Consider the following 13,373-nt stretch of genomic DNA (forward strand, 5'->3'; position numbering starts at 1 on the left):
TCCAGAGAAGCTTGTTATGGATAGTTGAGCTTCGTTGGAGATGGCTTGGCAATGGGAAAATCTCCTTCTTCTTCTCTTTTCTTTCCTTTTCTCTTCTTTCTTCCTTTCTTACTTGTAGACGATCATAATGGCTTCACTAATGGCATAAGCGCAACATATCACTTATCTAACATAGATGCACAAAGAGAAAATTTAAAGCATCAATGGTCTTTTTCCTTTTCTCTTTCCTTCCTTGTGGAGACTCCAAGTATTCAACAATATCTCACACTATCTCTTTCTCATCTTCTTGTCTTTATTGCAAAGACAACTGTAATGGAGCAACAGTGTGCTCAACAACAGCCGCCAATCTCCAACCTCCATTAATGAAGCTTAGAAACCTATCTCTTAAAGTTAAAGCAAGCACACACAAAGAGGGTGGACCTTCTTTCTTCTTCAATGGAATGGCAGAAACACAAACTCTTTTCTTTTCTTCTTCTTCTTCTTCAATGCACAAAGATACATAACCCTATTTTCTCTTCTATCTCTCTTTGTCTTGGATACCACCAAAGAACCATCAGCCCTTCTAAAACCCCCTATTAATGGAGTAAAATGAAACTCCTATTAGACAACAAAATCCATTCAAAGCTCAACAATCAAGGGGGAACCTTCTATCTCTAAAACATGGATTTTCTCTTCTCAGACCTTTGATATAGGGCTTCTAATAGATAAAGCATGGAAAAAAAAAAAAAAAAAAAGAAGGTAGCAACTTGACTGGACCAATTTGGAATTGTGGATCAAAAGTTATGGTCGTTTGAAGTTCAACAAGTGAGATATGTCCATTTGGAATCTTCAGGGCGGGGTGGCCTACACTAGTGGTGTGTGGAACAGTGGCATGGCTTAGAGCCATTGGATCGGCAAGGCAAAATGGCAGGATCCAGATTGTGTCCATTCATTTGAATTCGAATTTTCAAACTTCTAAAATTATGACAAAGCCCTTGCACCTTTTGGAGAATATTTTGGGGCTGCCCACTTTTGGTTTATTACAAATGGCCCCGTCCAAAGCAAACTTTGATTTCACAAACTCTCTAAGAGCAATTCCAAGAGAATTTTTTTATCTTCCGTACCAGTAATATTCATAATTTTCTCATACGGATTCGGATTGATCCAAATGAAAAGGGTATGGACCATGACTTGAAGCTCTACAAATTCCAGAACACATCATCAAAATAGGCCAAGTACAAAGACTAAAATCCCCTTGAAAATTGCAAAAGTTGTAACCTATTCATTTGATGTCAAAACGGGACAAATCTAGGTGCATTGGAAAGAATTTTTTATGCTCGCAAGGAATCATACAGGAGTGACTTTCAAAAAAATATCTTCAATCCCAAAAATGTCCCTGAATGAAATTAATCAAAAAATACCAATTTTGGGTCGAAAAATCTACTCCACCTACCATGGATGAACCAAACCACTCAACACCGTCATAAAATACTGCAATCTCATCTGAGAAACCAAATGTGCCATGTCATCACAGTTGGCCACATCATCACTACCATATAGCCGAGGTTGCCAATAAGGACAACTAGAAAAAAAAACATGCAACCCATTACCGTGAAGGCTTTTTCCATGCCCTAGATCCACTTTTTCGGTTATAGTGAATCCTAGCCAACACCTGAGAAATATGGGTGCCTAAGCATATGGAACTTCTTTATCATTTGAGTCAAATCTATCCACATAAGCATTATCTCCAGCTCTTGTGGTTCAAGAGGAGTAGGAGGTGTAGGTGGAACAAGTGGTGCCTGAGCTGGCATATGTGGAATAGAAGGTGTAGGGAGTGCATTCTTGGATGTGAGTATCTATCCCGGCCATGAAATGTTCTTGTTGTTGTTCCATACACTACATCATGTTACCTATTATGGTGGCACATCTAGTGTAGTAAGACTGACATGGCAATAGGTGCATTAGGTGGCCTGCCTTTGCTTCATACTGGGAAAGTGGGGGAGGTTGATTCGAGTTGGAATGGTCTCCAATGCAATGTAATTCCTATTTAGGGATTGAAATTAGCCACCACAAGCAATATAATAACATAGGTTATACAGTTGCAACATGCATAGAGGAGGGGTCTAAGAAAGTGTATAAAGCATGCGACAAAATAAAAAAATACAGTGAAGATACATCCACCGGTAAATAATTACCAGTTGATTACTGTTCCAACTAGTGACATAAATAGAGAGCAAATTTTGTTAGAAAATCCACCAGTAGATGGGTTTCCCCCCCACCGGATCGACAAGTGGGACAGAAAAGCATAATAAACAGGAGCCCAAGGGTCACTTTCTCACACTCAAACTCACCTTTTGCTCTGGAGAAGAAGGGGAAATGACCAAGGAAGGGTGCCCTACCATTTGCCCCAATTCTTGAGCTTCCAATCACTATTTAATCACCATATATATGTATGCGGCAAATTTCTCTCCACTTTGACCTAAATTTTATGATTTTCACAAATCAATCAAACCCTAACCCTAGGTTCTTCAATCTCCTCACCAAATGTCATCATCTTGCAGACACCGAATTTTGTCGCCCCCCGACAATGATGACAATATGAAGAATTACACACTGGATGTTATATACTTGGAGAAATTTTGAACTTTGGATAAAAAATGACCATTTTACCCCTATGCACTTTTAATGGAAAATATCTTCAAAATTGGATATCGACGTTGTGGATTAGTGTTATTTGTTCCCTCAAGTTGGACACTATACTTCGGTCCGAGAACAATGCAAATCGGCCCGCAATTCCCCCTTTTTCTACATGATTCGGATTCCTACTTTATGCGTATTTTCATCAAGGTTTTCAAATGAGACCGCATTTGTGTCTCACATCATTGGATAGTGCTCAATATTAGCTTTCCAATGATATATTACACATCAAATTTTGACTAACGGTTTTAAAGATATGACTTTCGGAAGGTAACCAAAAATTAAGGTTTAGATCCTATTTCAAACAACCATTTTTTTGACAAACCTCCCCTTTTAGTCCCACATTGGAAACCAAAGAACCTCTTCCCATTCCTTTGGCTATAAATATAACCCTGCACCTTTTTCAAAAAAGAGAGGAGAAAATTTGGGAGAATGAATATGGCCCCATGAAGGTTTTTGCTAATTCCCTCTCTCTAAATAAAGAATCCGTCCAAGTATAAAATTTTGAATGTGTAATCCTTCCCTGAACCGTGAGATCTAATCCTGTTCGGTTCGATTTGGAGCTTGGAGCATAAGGGTTATCTCCACTTGTTTCTTGATTAAAGCCGGGTTTAAGGTATTTTTCTTCTCCCAATGAAAATTTAGAACTAATTTAACTAATAGACTAAGTTCTAATTTATTGGTTCGTTTAAGTTAATTAGGTTCAATTAGTTTCAATTTGGTTTAATGTGTTTAATTAGATATGAATTAGTTTATTCCAATTCAATTAGGGTTATTTAGGTTTAACTAGTTCTTTTAGATTAAATAAGTTTTAATTTGGTTTAATTTGGTTTATTAAATGTGAATTGGCTTATTCCGGTCCAATTGGGTTCATTTTGTTTTAATTTGGTTCAACATAGTTTGATTTGGGTCATTAGGTCCAATCTTTTGGTTTGGCTAATTTGGTTTTTCTTATTTTAATTCGGTTTGTTTTCTATTACTATAATATTTTGGTTTAATTAATTAATTTTATTTGTGACTTAATATACTCACTTAATTAGTGGGTTTGATTTGATTTGATTTGATTTATTTTTGGTTTTTTTTTCTCTAGACATGAATCCTTAGATTAGGATCTCAAGCCCTAATCTCTTCTCTCATCTCTTCTTCCTTTCTTTCTTCTTTTTCCCTGTTGCAGAAAATCAGCCGCCCCCTCCATTCTTCCTCCTTGGCCGACCCTTTCTTCTTCTCCCTCCTCTTCTCCTTCTCTTCTTTCCTTGCCACCATTGTAACCTTTAAACAACAGCCACCGAACCTCCTTCTTCTTCTTCTTCTTCTCCACCTTCTTCTTCTACTTCTTTCCTTCCTCCAAAATTTGCAGCAACCATTGGTGATATAAACCAGCAGCAAAAACAAAAACTATTATCACCTTCATTTTCTCTTAGTCCGAACCTAAAACCCTCTCTTTTCCATTTTCAAAACCTGCAATTCAACCACCACCTTCTCTTCTTGTCTTCACCAAATCTGGAACTAGCTCTCTTCCTAATTGGGTTAGGATTCTGGAAACACTTGTTTCATGTTATTGAAAGACCTTGAATATTGATTATTCTTCAACATAGCTCCTTCGCTTGAAAAGTTGTAGGTAGCTTTCATGTTTTTTATAATGGCTACAACTACAGGCCATCCCTTGTTATGGATTTTGAGTAGATAGAATATTTAGTTTTGATTTCCAATTTAGTTTTAGAGTTTGAATAAGACACTTTCTTTGACATAGACCACCCATTTTCAAACATTCTTTGTTCCAAATTTCCTCTCAAGCATCCCTCTTTCAAATTCCCCTAATTTTAGGCATTAAAATCAAATGATTTCTTTTTTTCTTTTTTCTTTCTTAATAACATATGGAACGTAGTTTAGGACGTAGGTTTAGTGTGGATGTGGCTGGCCCTCTTCAACCGGTCCATAGCATTAGGTGTGTTTCTTGGGTTTTTGGGTTGATAAAATGAACCCGTTTTAGTCCATTTCTTTTTATCTCAAATAGTGGGTCCCTTTAGAATTAATTGTGTATTTAATTTAGATTCGGATATCTTGCCATATTAAGAATCATTAGATTTAGATAGGTTAGTCAATGTCATGTTTGCCATGCTTCGTGTTTATTGATATGTTTTTGATACTTGATGATTCGGGTTTTTTCTTGTTTAAATCAATTCATTTTTCTCATGCATGTAGGTCAGTTAGTATTCATATTTTATCCACTTTTCACTCATGTCACCACATGGGACATTTACAACCATTGTATATTTAACATACTAGATAGGTTCCATTTACTTAAATTGATGTATTTAATTAAATAATTATTTTAATATTTAATTAAATAAAGTCTTAACTCCTTAGATTAATTAAGGTTCATAATGCATTTAATTGACTCTTAAAATTCGGTTTTAATTGTTTAAATTATTAGATTAATTAGGTTTTCCAAAACTTCCATCTGAAATAGTTAGATTTGGATAGCTTTCACCATTCAATTCAAGTTTTTATCTTTCTTTATAAACCTTTTTACCCATTAGATTAATAGATTAATTAGGATTGCAATAATTCATTTCACAAATTATTATGGATTATGATTAATCATTTTAATTAATTCAATTTAGGATTTCATAAATTCATTAATCATCCATCTAGGTTAGGCTCAATTAATTGAGTTAGTTTAATTTAGGGTTTCATAAGTTGCTCAACTAATCCTAGGTGTAGGCAGATTTAATTAGCTTAATCTAAGACACATAACACATTAATTAAATCATTTAGGGTTTAAAACTTTAATTAGCGTAATCATTTCATTATTTGCATCATAACCTAGCTAGCATAACATAGACATATGGTTTAGGGTTTCACACATGTCATTACTTAGATACCTAGTTTAGGGTTTCCAGTGACCTAGATTTAGGACTAGTTAGTAGGGTACAAACAAACTTTGGTCAAACAGAAAGAGACAAGCCCTAGGGCCAAGCAAACTGGGTGCTTATCACCTTCGCAGTCTGTCACTTAATATTTGCCCAGAATCTTGGCCCATACCAACCTTATCCATCGAGTCATTAGCCTCTCCCCCTTAATTGGGGGAGACATTTATGGGTCCTAGACCCTTTCTAGGAGGCGACTCCCTATTACCCTTATCGTGTATCTCTCTCTTGGCATTTAATGACAAAGGGATACTATCTCATTAGGGTCAAACCTTAGCGTGTGTCCACACGCGCTACGCGCCATATAGCGATCTGTGGAGGTCCATGGCACCTACACATCTAGACTTTGTTTACCGTAAGGAAAGCAAGTGGTGCACATGCGCCTTATGGTTCTGCCCGAGGAGATGTACAATCACCAATGGTTTCACTCTGTGGAAGAGTAAGAACGGTGGGATTTATGCAAGTAAAAAAACATGGGAGAATTACATGATTACCCACTTTTGGGTTTCCCTTTACAAAATTACCCACAAAAAGTTTTGGTCAACAAATATACCCAAAATTAGGTTTGGGTTTACAAAACTACCCAAAACAGTGATTCTCCTTCATCTGCCTATTTGTTTTGTCATTTTTACCCCTGGCCGAGGTTGTAGCACGGCCTGATGGAGGCCGAGGTGGCGGCCCGACCTGATGGAAGCCGAGGTGATAGCGCGGCCTGCTGGAGGCCGAGGTGAAGCACGGCCTAATGGAGTCCTAGGTTCAGCACGGTTTTACGAAGGCAGAGGTGGAGCGCGGCCTGATGGAGGCCGAGGTGGAAGAACGGCCCGATTTTGACCGAGGTTGAGCACGGCCTATGAGCCTAGGTTCAGCTCGGCTTTAAGAGGCAGAGGTGGAGAGCGGGCTACCACCTCGGCCTCCATCAGGCCGCGCTCCACCTCTGCCTTCGTAAAACCGTGCTGAACCTAGGACTCCATCAGGCCGTGCCTCACCTCGGCCTCCGTCTGGGTGCGCTATCACCTCGGCTTCCATCAGGTCGGGCTGCCACCTCGGCCTCCATAGGCCGTGCTACAACCTCGGCCAGGGGTAAAAATGACAAAACAAATAGGCAGACGAAGGAGAATCACTGTTTTGGGTAGTTTTGTAAACCCAAACCTAATTTTGGATATTTTTGTTGACCAAAACTTTTTGTGGGTAATTTTGTAAAGGGAAACCCAAAAGTGGGTAATCATGTAATTTTCCCAAAAAACATTGACATAGGAAGATATGTTAGAATAAAGGACTATGCCTAATTTTAGATGCATCAAAAGTTCGAGGCAATGTGTTAGTATCACATTTTGAAGCCAGAGAACTTATGCTACCCATAGCTCCTGAGGTAGCACAATGGTATGGGGGACTTCTGCATCACTTCTAGGGTGAAGGGAGTGGATATTGCCTTCAACATGATAGAGTTGGCCATTATTCAAGGGTTAGTCAACACAAGGGAGATGGCGTATTCTATTCCTAGGACTGAGTCAACCGCCTTCTGAAACCTGTATGTCTAGAAGGAGATGAACCTCACACTGTCCAAGGAGGATATCGGATGGTCACGCTACAAGAATTACTGGGCCACACCTAAGATCATTAGTAGGAGAGTACAACTGAAAGTCCTACCCTTTAGTGGTCATTATGATGAGATTTCTATTTTGAAAGCATATGTGACCTACTGCATTTATGTGGGGAACCTATAATACCCCAATTCTCACTTCTTTACATTGACTGTGAGCAGGCAAGAGTAACAAATTAGAGAGGCCAACACTAGCTTGGTTGGCAGCAGTGGAATGCTAGAAAGAGAAGAATGACCCAACATATACATATGCCCACTGCCAACGGTGTTGGAGGGATCAGCAAGAAAAGTGGGCCAAGAGGTAAATTAATAACCTTGATAAGGTTGGATAATAGATGACCCTAGGTAATGCCAAAATGACTAAATAATAAGACCCGAACAAGTTCGAATACATGTTGTTTACAACATGTCATTACAATTTTTGTGATTTCAACAAGATGCATGTTCATGGGCATTTTAGTCCTTTATATGACAATATCTAAAGATGATTTCTTCTACAAAATGATATAGCATTAAGTTTTGAGTCCAACGCAACTTGAATCATCTTAATCTGAGTTTGGACGAGAAGGATATGTTCATTTTCGTATAGACTGTCTGAACAGGCCAAGAAACTGAGGTCAACCGACAACTACCGGTTTGAACTAGTAACTACCAGTTCAGCTCTAGTTTGCAGAATTTGACAGGTCTTTTGATGGCAGAGTGCAACTAGCAACTTTCGGATGCAACCAGCAACTGTCGGATTTATCCAGAAATTCAACCGGCTAGCCGGATCAATTCCTGATGAACAAGACTTAGCCGACAGAGAGCAAGTGGCAACTGTCGGTTCGGTAAAAAGGGTGAAAAAAATAGATATAAAATGTATATTTTAATATTATAAAAGGAGGGGCTATATAAAGGCCATCACCTCCTCTCTAACCTTTATTTCTCACATTCTATTCACCCTTTAGTAAGAGGAAGAAAGGAGAACGAAGAAGAAGAAGAAGAAGGGAAGAAAGAGAAATTGCGATAGAGATCGATTTGCTTGGGAGATTGCTAGAGGATTCATCAAAAAGGTAAGAAATCTTACCTAGATTAACTTCTAATAAGAGGGATTTTAGAAATAAAAGGGGGTTTAAACTGATTTGGACTAGAATTTGTGGAAAGAGAGCAAATCTAGAAATTACAGTAACAACTCAACTACATAGAGTTTAATTTATCTGAAATTGGTGGATTAAATTGGAAAGGAATGTAATAATTTAGTCAATTGATGTGTACACCATGAACGATTCCTACAGAGAGTGAGGATTCTCACTGACTCTCCTTAATTAGGAAAAATTTCATGTGGCTGAGGAGAAAATCCATTCAATTTTACTATTCTAAGGTCTGAAATTTACATGCAAGTTAATTGAAGCCTAGTTCTCCACATGCAAGGTGAAAATTCATTTTTATTTCACTGTTTTGAGGTCCAAGATTCACCTGCAAGGTGGGAATTGATGGTGGATCACATGCATGGTAAGATTAATGATGGATTTCAAACATGCAACCTCAAATTGAGGGTTTATCATGAAAATTGGTTTTATTTTACTATTGTAGATGGAATTATTTATATTTAAAATGAAATCTGAGATGGGATCTTCATTATTGAAGGCCGATTTGGAACTAGGAGACTGGGTTCCTTACTTGAAGCTCTGGAACAGAGAATTAATTTGAAATTGGAAAGAAATCACATCTCAATTTCACTAATTTGAGGGTATAGAGACAAATGCAAGAGATATTGAGTATGAATTCCATGCATGCTTATGAAATTGAGAATTTATCATCAATTTTGAAGTTAAAATACTGATATTGGGTCAAATTGGGGGAAATCTAAAATTTCTACTGAATCCTATGTAAGACCCTAAGGATTTAAAATGAAATTTGTTAAATTGGACTTGAAGAGGAATTATAGATAATCTTATTAGGGAGATACTAGGTAGCACTGTTAGGGGTAGATAAAAATTACCTGATTTTAATATATGTGTATAATTGTCGATTTTAGGAATCCCAGATAGCCGTGAGAGAGATTCCTCGGCACCAGGAGAAATTGTGGGCCATGATATTCACGATGAATGGGTGCCCTTCTCAACCCCCATTCTTTTGGTGTGTTTATTATGTTGAGCATGCATTACTTATTGTATTTGTGCATTTGCATTGCATTACTTGTTGTATTTGTGCATTTGCATTCATTTTCATCATTTGCACCTACTTGTATATTTGTGGTATGATGGATATAATGGTGGTGAAAATGTAGAAGGAAAGGTAAGTGAGATGGGTCACGTGCAGGTGCCCATGTGTGCATATATGGTTCAGATGATTTGTTGTGCACCATGTAGAATTTTAGGCTAGGTATCATAACCCCAAGTGCTACACCCCTTGTTCGTAGGGGGTTAGGTACGGACTAATCCCAATAAAAGTGACTGCTTGATCAGCAGTGCATTGTGAGTGGTACAACGTATTATACCAGTGGCAGATGTGATAGATGTGATGTGTGTGTGAGACAGGATACGACGTACTGTATGCCTGTGGTTATTGATATGGGGTTACCTTTTAGGGGTTAGCTGGGGAACTGAGGCTCTGACCGGGACTGGCTGGCTCCTGCCTGTGGCGTACCTTGTATTCCTGAGGCCCAACGTACAGGATAGGGAATGCCACCTGCGTCGGTAGCACTTATACTCATAGGAGATGAGACTAAGTAATGGACTAGAAAATCTGAATAGTTAAATAAATGGATTCATGATCATCATTCTATTGTGTGGAGCATGCATTGCATATGGATGCGTGTGTTTGTTTCTATCCCACCCCTCACTGAGCATCACCATGTGCTCACCCCTCCCCCATTTCTTTGTTCCATAGATGAGGAGAGTAGTCAGCTGCATGTTGATAATTCAGAGCATGATGACGTGGTTATGGATCAGTTGGCTTGTATTCTAGATTTTGATGATTTCAACCATGGGCATGACTGCGAATGTGATGATTGTGCATACGGTGGACAACAATATTGAGGACTGATGTATTTGATTATCCTTTTGTGTATATATGTGGATAGTAGTGAAAAAAATCAATTTTTGTTGATACAGGTTGGAAGGAAAAACAACTGTTGGAAGAGATTTTGTGTAAATATTTGTTTTAGAATGGGATTAATGTATATATATATATGGATTACTGTATATGTTGTTGTGATTCATTATATATATGGTATCAAGTATCACATAGAAGTACTGGGTGGATATTATCTATATTTGATTTTATATGATCCGTTTGTGAACTCTGATTATGATTTTAGCATATATGGTTGTAGTGTTATGGACTCTCCTGGAGTAGGATCCTGATTAAACGAGCTGACTGGGTGCAATGAGGTATCCAGTGTCGGTGCACCTATGCCATATAAAGGGCAAGGTACAGTGTGACAGAACCAGCTCAACCTACCCTACACCCTAACTCCTCAAACGCCCAACTGACGACATGATCACTGACATGGCACTTGCCTAGTCATCAAACCATCAATAGCACATCTTTCAATCAAGAAAATGATGCCATTACTTGAACATGCGTCCCATTAAACTTGTGAAGCATTAACAACGAAGAAATGAAAACTTCAAAAACCCAAAGGGCATGTTTGCGAGGCTGTTGGTCTGGAAGCCTAGGACGATTTCTTGCTACAATTGAAAAGTGTCAAAGCAAACCATATTTGATGGGTTGAAGAAGCGACTAGAACTGGAAAGAAAATGTTGGGCAACCAAGCTACTAAACATGCTTTGGGCCTATCGAACCATGGTTCGAACCTTGGCTGGAGAAACACCGTTCAAGCTGGCATATGGGACCAAACGTTGTTGAAATTTTGGTAGGATAACACAAATCTCAGAACTTTAATGAAGACATCAATGAACAAGGGTTGCAAGTCAAGTTAGAGCTCCTCGACGAAATATGAGAGAAAGTTATGATGAAAAACGAGGCGTACAAACGAAGGACTGAAAGATTCACAAACCTAAAGGACATGTTTGCAAGGCGGTTGGTCTCTTCCCATAGAGGATTTCGTTAGAACGCATTACAAGGAAAAAATTATCTTGTTCCTGAGAAAACAAATCTGCTGACCACAAAGACCTAGGTATGGACTGTTCAGATCATGGAAGCTAGATTGAACCACCATGGCGACTGATCTACTTCAACTAGATGTAAACATATGAGTGAATTAATCGAATCGACCACAAATAGCTCGGTTGGAGTAGAGGGCATTTTTTTTATGGTAAAAATACTCACCAATGGTTGCAATGCCACATAGACCTAGTGGAACGAAGCCAGATCGAGCCCATCAAGCCTTGGCATGAGGAAGGTCGATTGGTCTGGGTGTGGCCGAGATACATTCTCCATCAGGGCCTGCTATCGAGTTCAGATGTGACACGACCAACCCATGCTTATAATCATACTAGTTACCAGCTAAATTGGGTCCACATATGAGGGTCGGCACACACGAATGGCCGAGCCATATCTGCACTACATTTGGTGGTTCGAATGAGACGTTGGTTGAGCTACATCCGAATGGATAGACTATAACCACACTCATAGGCCTAAGAAGTGGCCAACCATCGAGCACTCGGTAGAGGTAGGTCGGTAACCGAGCTGTCGATCCAGGGTCGCTCAACACCCGATGTTTGTGGGATCCCATGAACATAACACGCCAATTGCAAGGATGTACATTCCAAACCCAACACATAATCTCCAAGCAAGGAAAGATCCATCCTAATCAGGAAACAATAGCTATAAGAACTCCTAACCCTCCCTAGAAGGGAGGAGATCTCCCGGAGCACGCGGGCTATGAAGAACTCCTATAACTGGGATTTATCCCCAATTCACTCTCCAAATATGACCCCTACTATACTATGACTCTTACCGGCACTAAGAGACATGCCTAATTGGGGCTCTCTATGGCCCCCGTTCCACAATTATAAATACTCAGGTAAGCCCCCTAACAGAGGGATAACTTTTTGATTCTTTGCTAAAATTGCTGTTTAGGGAGATCTTACTTAGGCATCGGAGAATCCCAAGCCAGATCAGCCTGATGTTCCCTCTCCTGTGTTTGTTCTTCTACGCAGGACATATCAGAAGCCTAAGAAGATTTCTTGTCACAATAGCAAGTATTCAAGCCAAAGTCGCTAGGAATTGGAACTCCATAGATTGGTCAAAAATGGTGTGTGCATAAGATGGCGTTGGTTTTTATAGCCGCCAGCAATGGGTATGGAATTCCTCTTTTATGTGAACCTAAGACGAAGGGGAGGGAGAAGTGAGTGAGTTCGGACCAATATGAGAACGACACAAACAGTGGAAGATTTGAGAAGGGGCGGGGAGGGGAGGGGAGGGGAAAATAGTAAACAAAGTTACTAAAATGACCTCACTAAATAGGTTGTATGTTAGGAATATGGTCATTGAAAAGAAAAGAGGTTACACTAGTGGAAGCAAGGCATAGGAGCCGACTCAGCATCAGCGGCTTCCTGCCACACTAGAGCGATCCAATATGTGGCTCCACACGTTATGTTCATTACCAATATTGATCATGAAACACCACCAGCAACAACATGTTGACATCCAGCATTCGAAGTGAAATATTTGATTTGCTTCTAAGTAGTAGTCGTCATGGGAAAGAACAATATCCCTATTGTCGCTGAAAAAATAAAAGCTAACACTATAGTTTTGAAAAAAGAACCCTTTTTATCCGATATGAAACCTGATGCCATATGAAAGCTACGTTACTCTACTGCTCAGTTAAAGGTCCCCTTTGTTTCGATTCTTGAACATCAACCTCTAGCCACTTTGAGTCTAGGGCAATCTGCCAACTACCTATCTATAGAAAAATATATATATATATATATATATATATATATATGTGTGTGTGTGTGTGTGTATATATATATGTGTGTGTGTGTGTGTAGCAACAAAGAAAAAGTTTAATCAAATTTGTACTCATTTGAGAAATATCAATCCAATGAATTGCGATCTTAGGGCCCGTTTGATTTTGTTTCCAAAAACAATTTTTCTATTTTTCTGTGCTCCGAAATGGAAAAACACCCCAAAAACCATTTGTTTTTTCTGTTTCGTTAACTTGTTTTTGGAAACATAAATAAAAATTTATTCCTATTTCTGTGTCTGGAAACAGG

The 13,373-nt window shown here is 38.9% G+C and overlaps 1 long non-coding RNA gene across 1 annotated transcript; it reads left to right on the forward strand.

The window, feature by feature from the left end:
• The first annotated feature begins 3,041 nt into the window (after positions 1 to 3,041).
• Positions 3,042 to 10,391, forward strand: LOC122075348. Its single transcript, XR_006139221.1, has 2 exons — positions 3,042 to 3,292; positions 10,078 to 10,391. It is a non-coding gene; the product is annotated as an uncharacterized LOC122075348 (long non-coding RNA).
• The last annotated feature ends 2,982 nt before the right edge of the window (positions 10,392 to 13,373 follow it).

This window comes from Macadamia integrifolia, chromosome 4 (assembly GCF_013358625.1).
Source record: "Macadamia integrifolia cultivar HAES 741 chromosome 4, SCU_Mint_v3, whole genome shotgun sequence".
Classification (NCBI taxonomy): domain Eukaryota; kingdom Viridiplantae; phylum Streptophyta; class Magnoliopsida; order Proteales; family Proteaceae; genus Macadamia; species Macadamia integrifolia.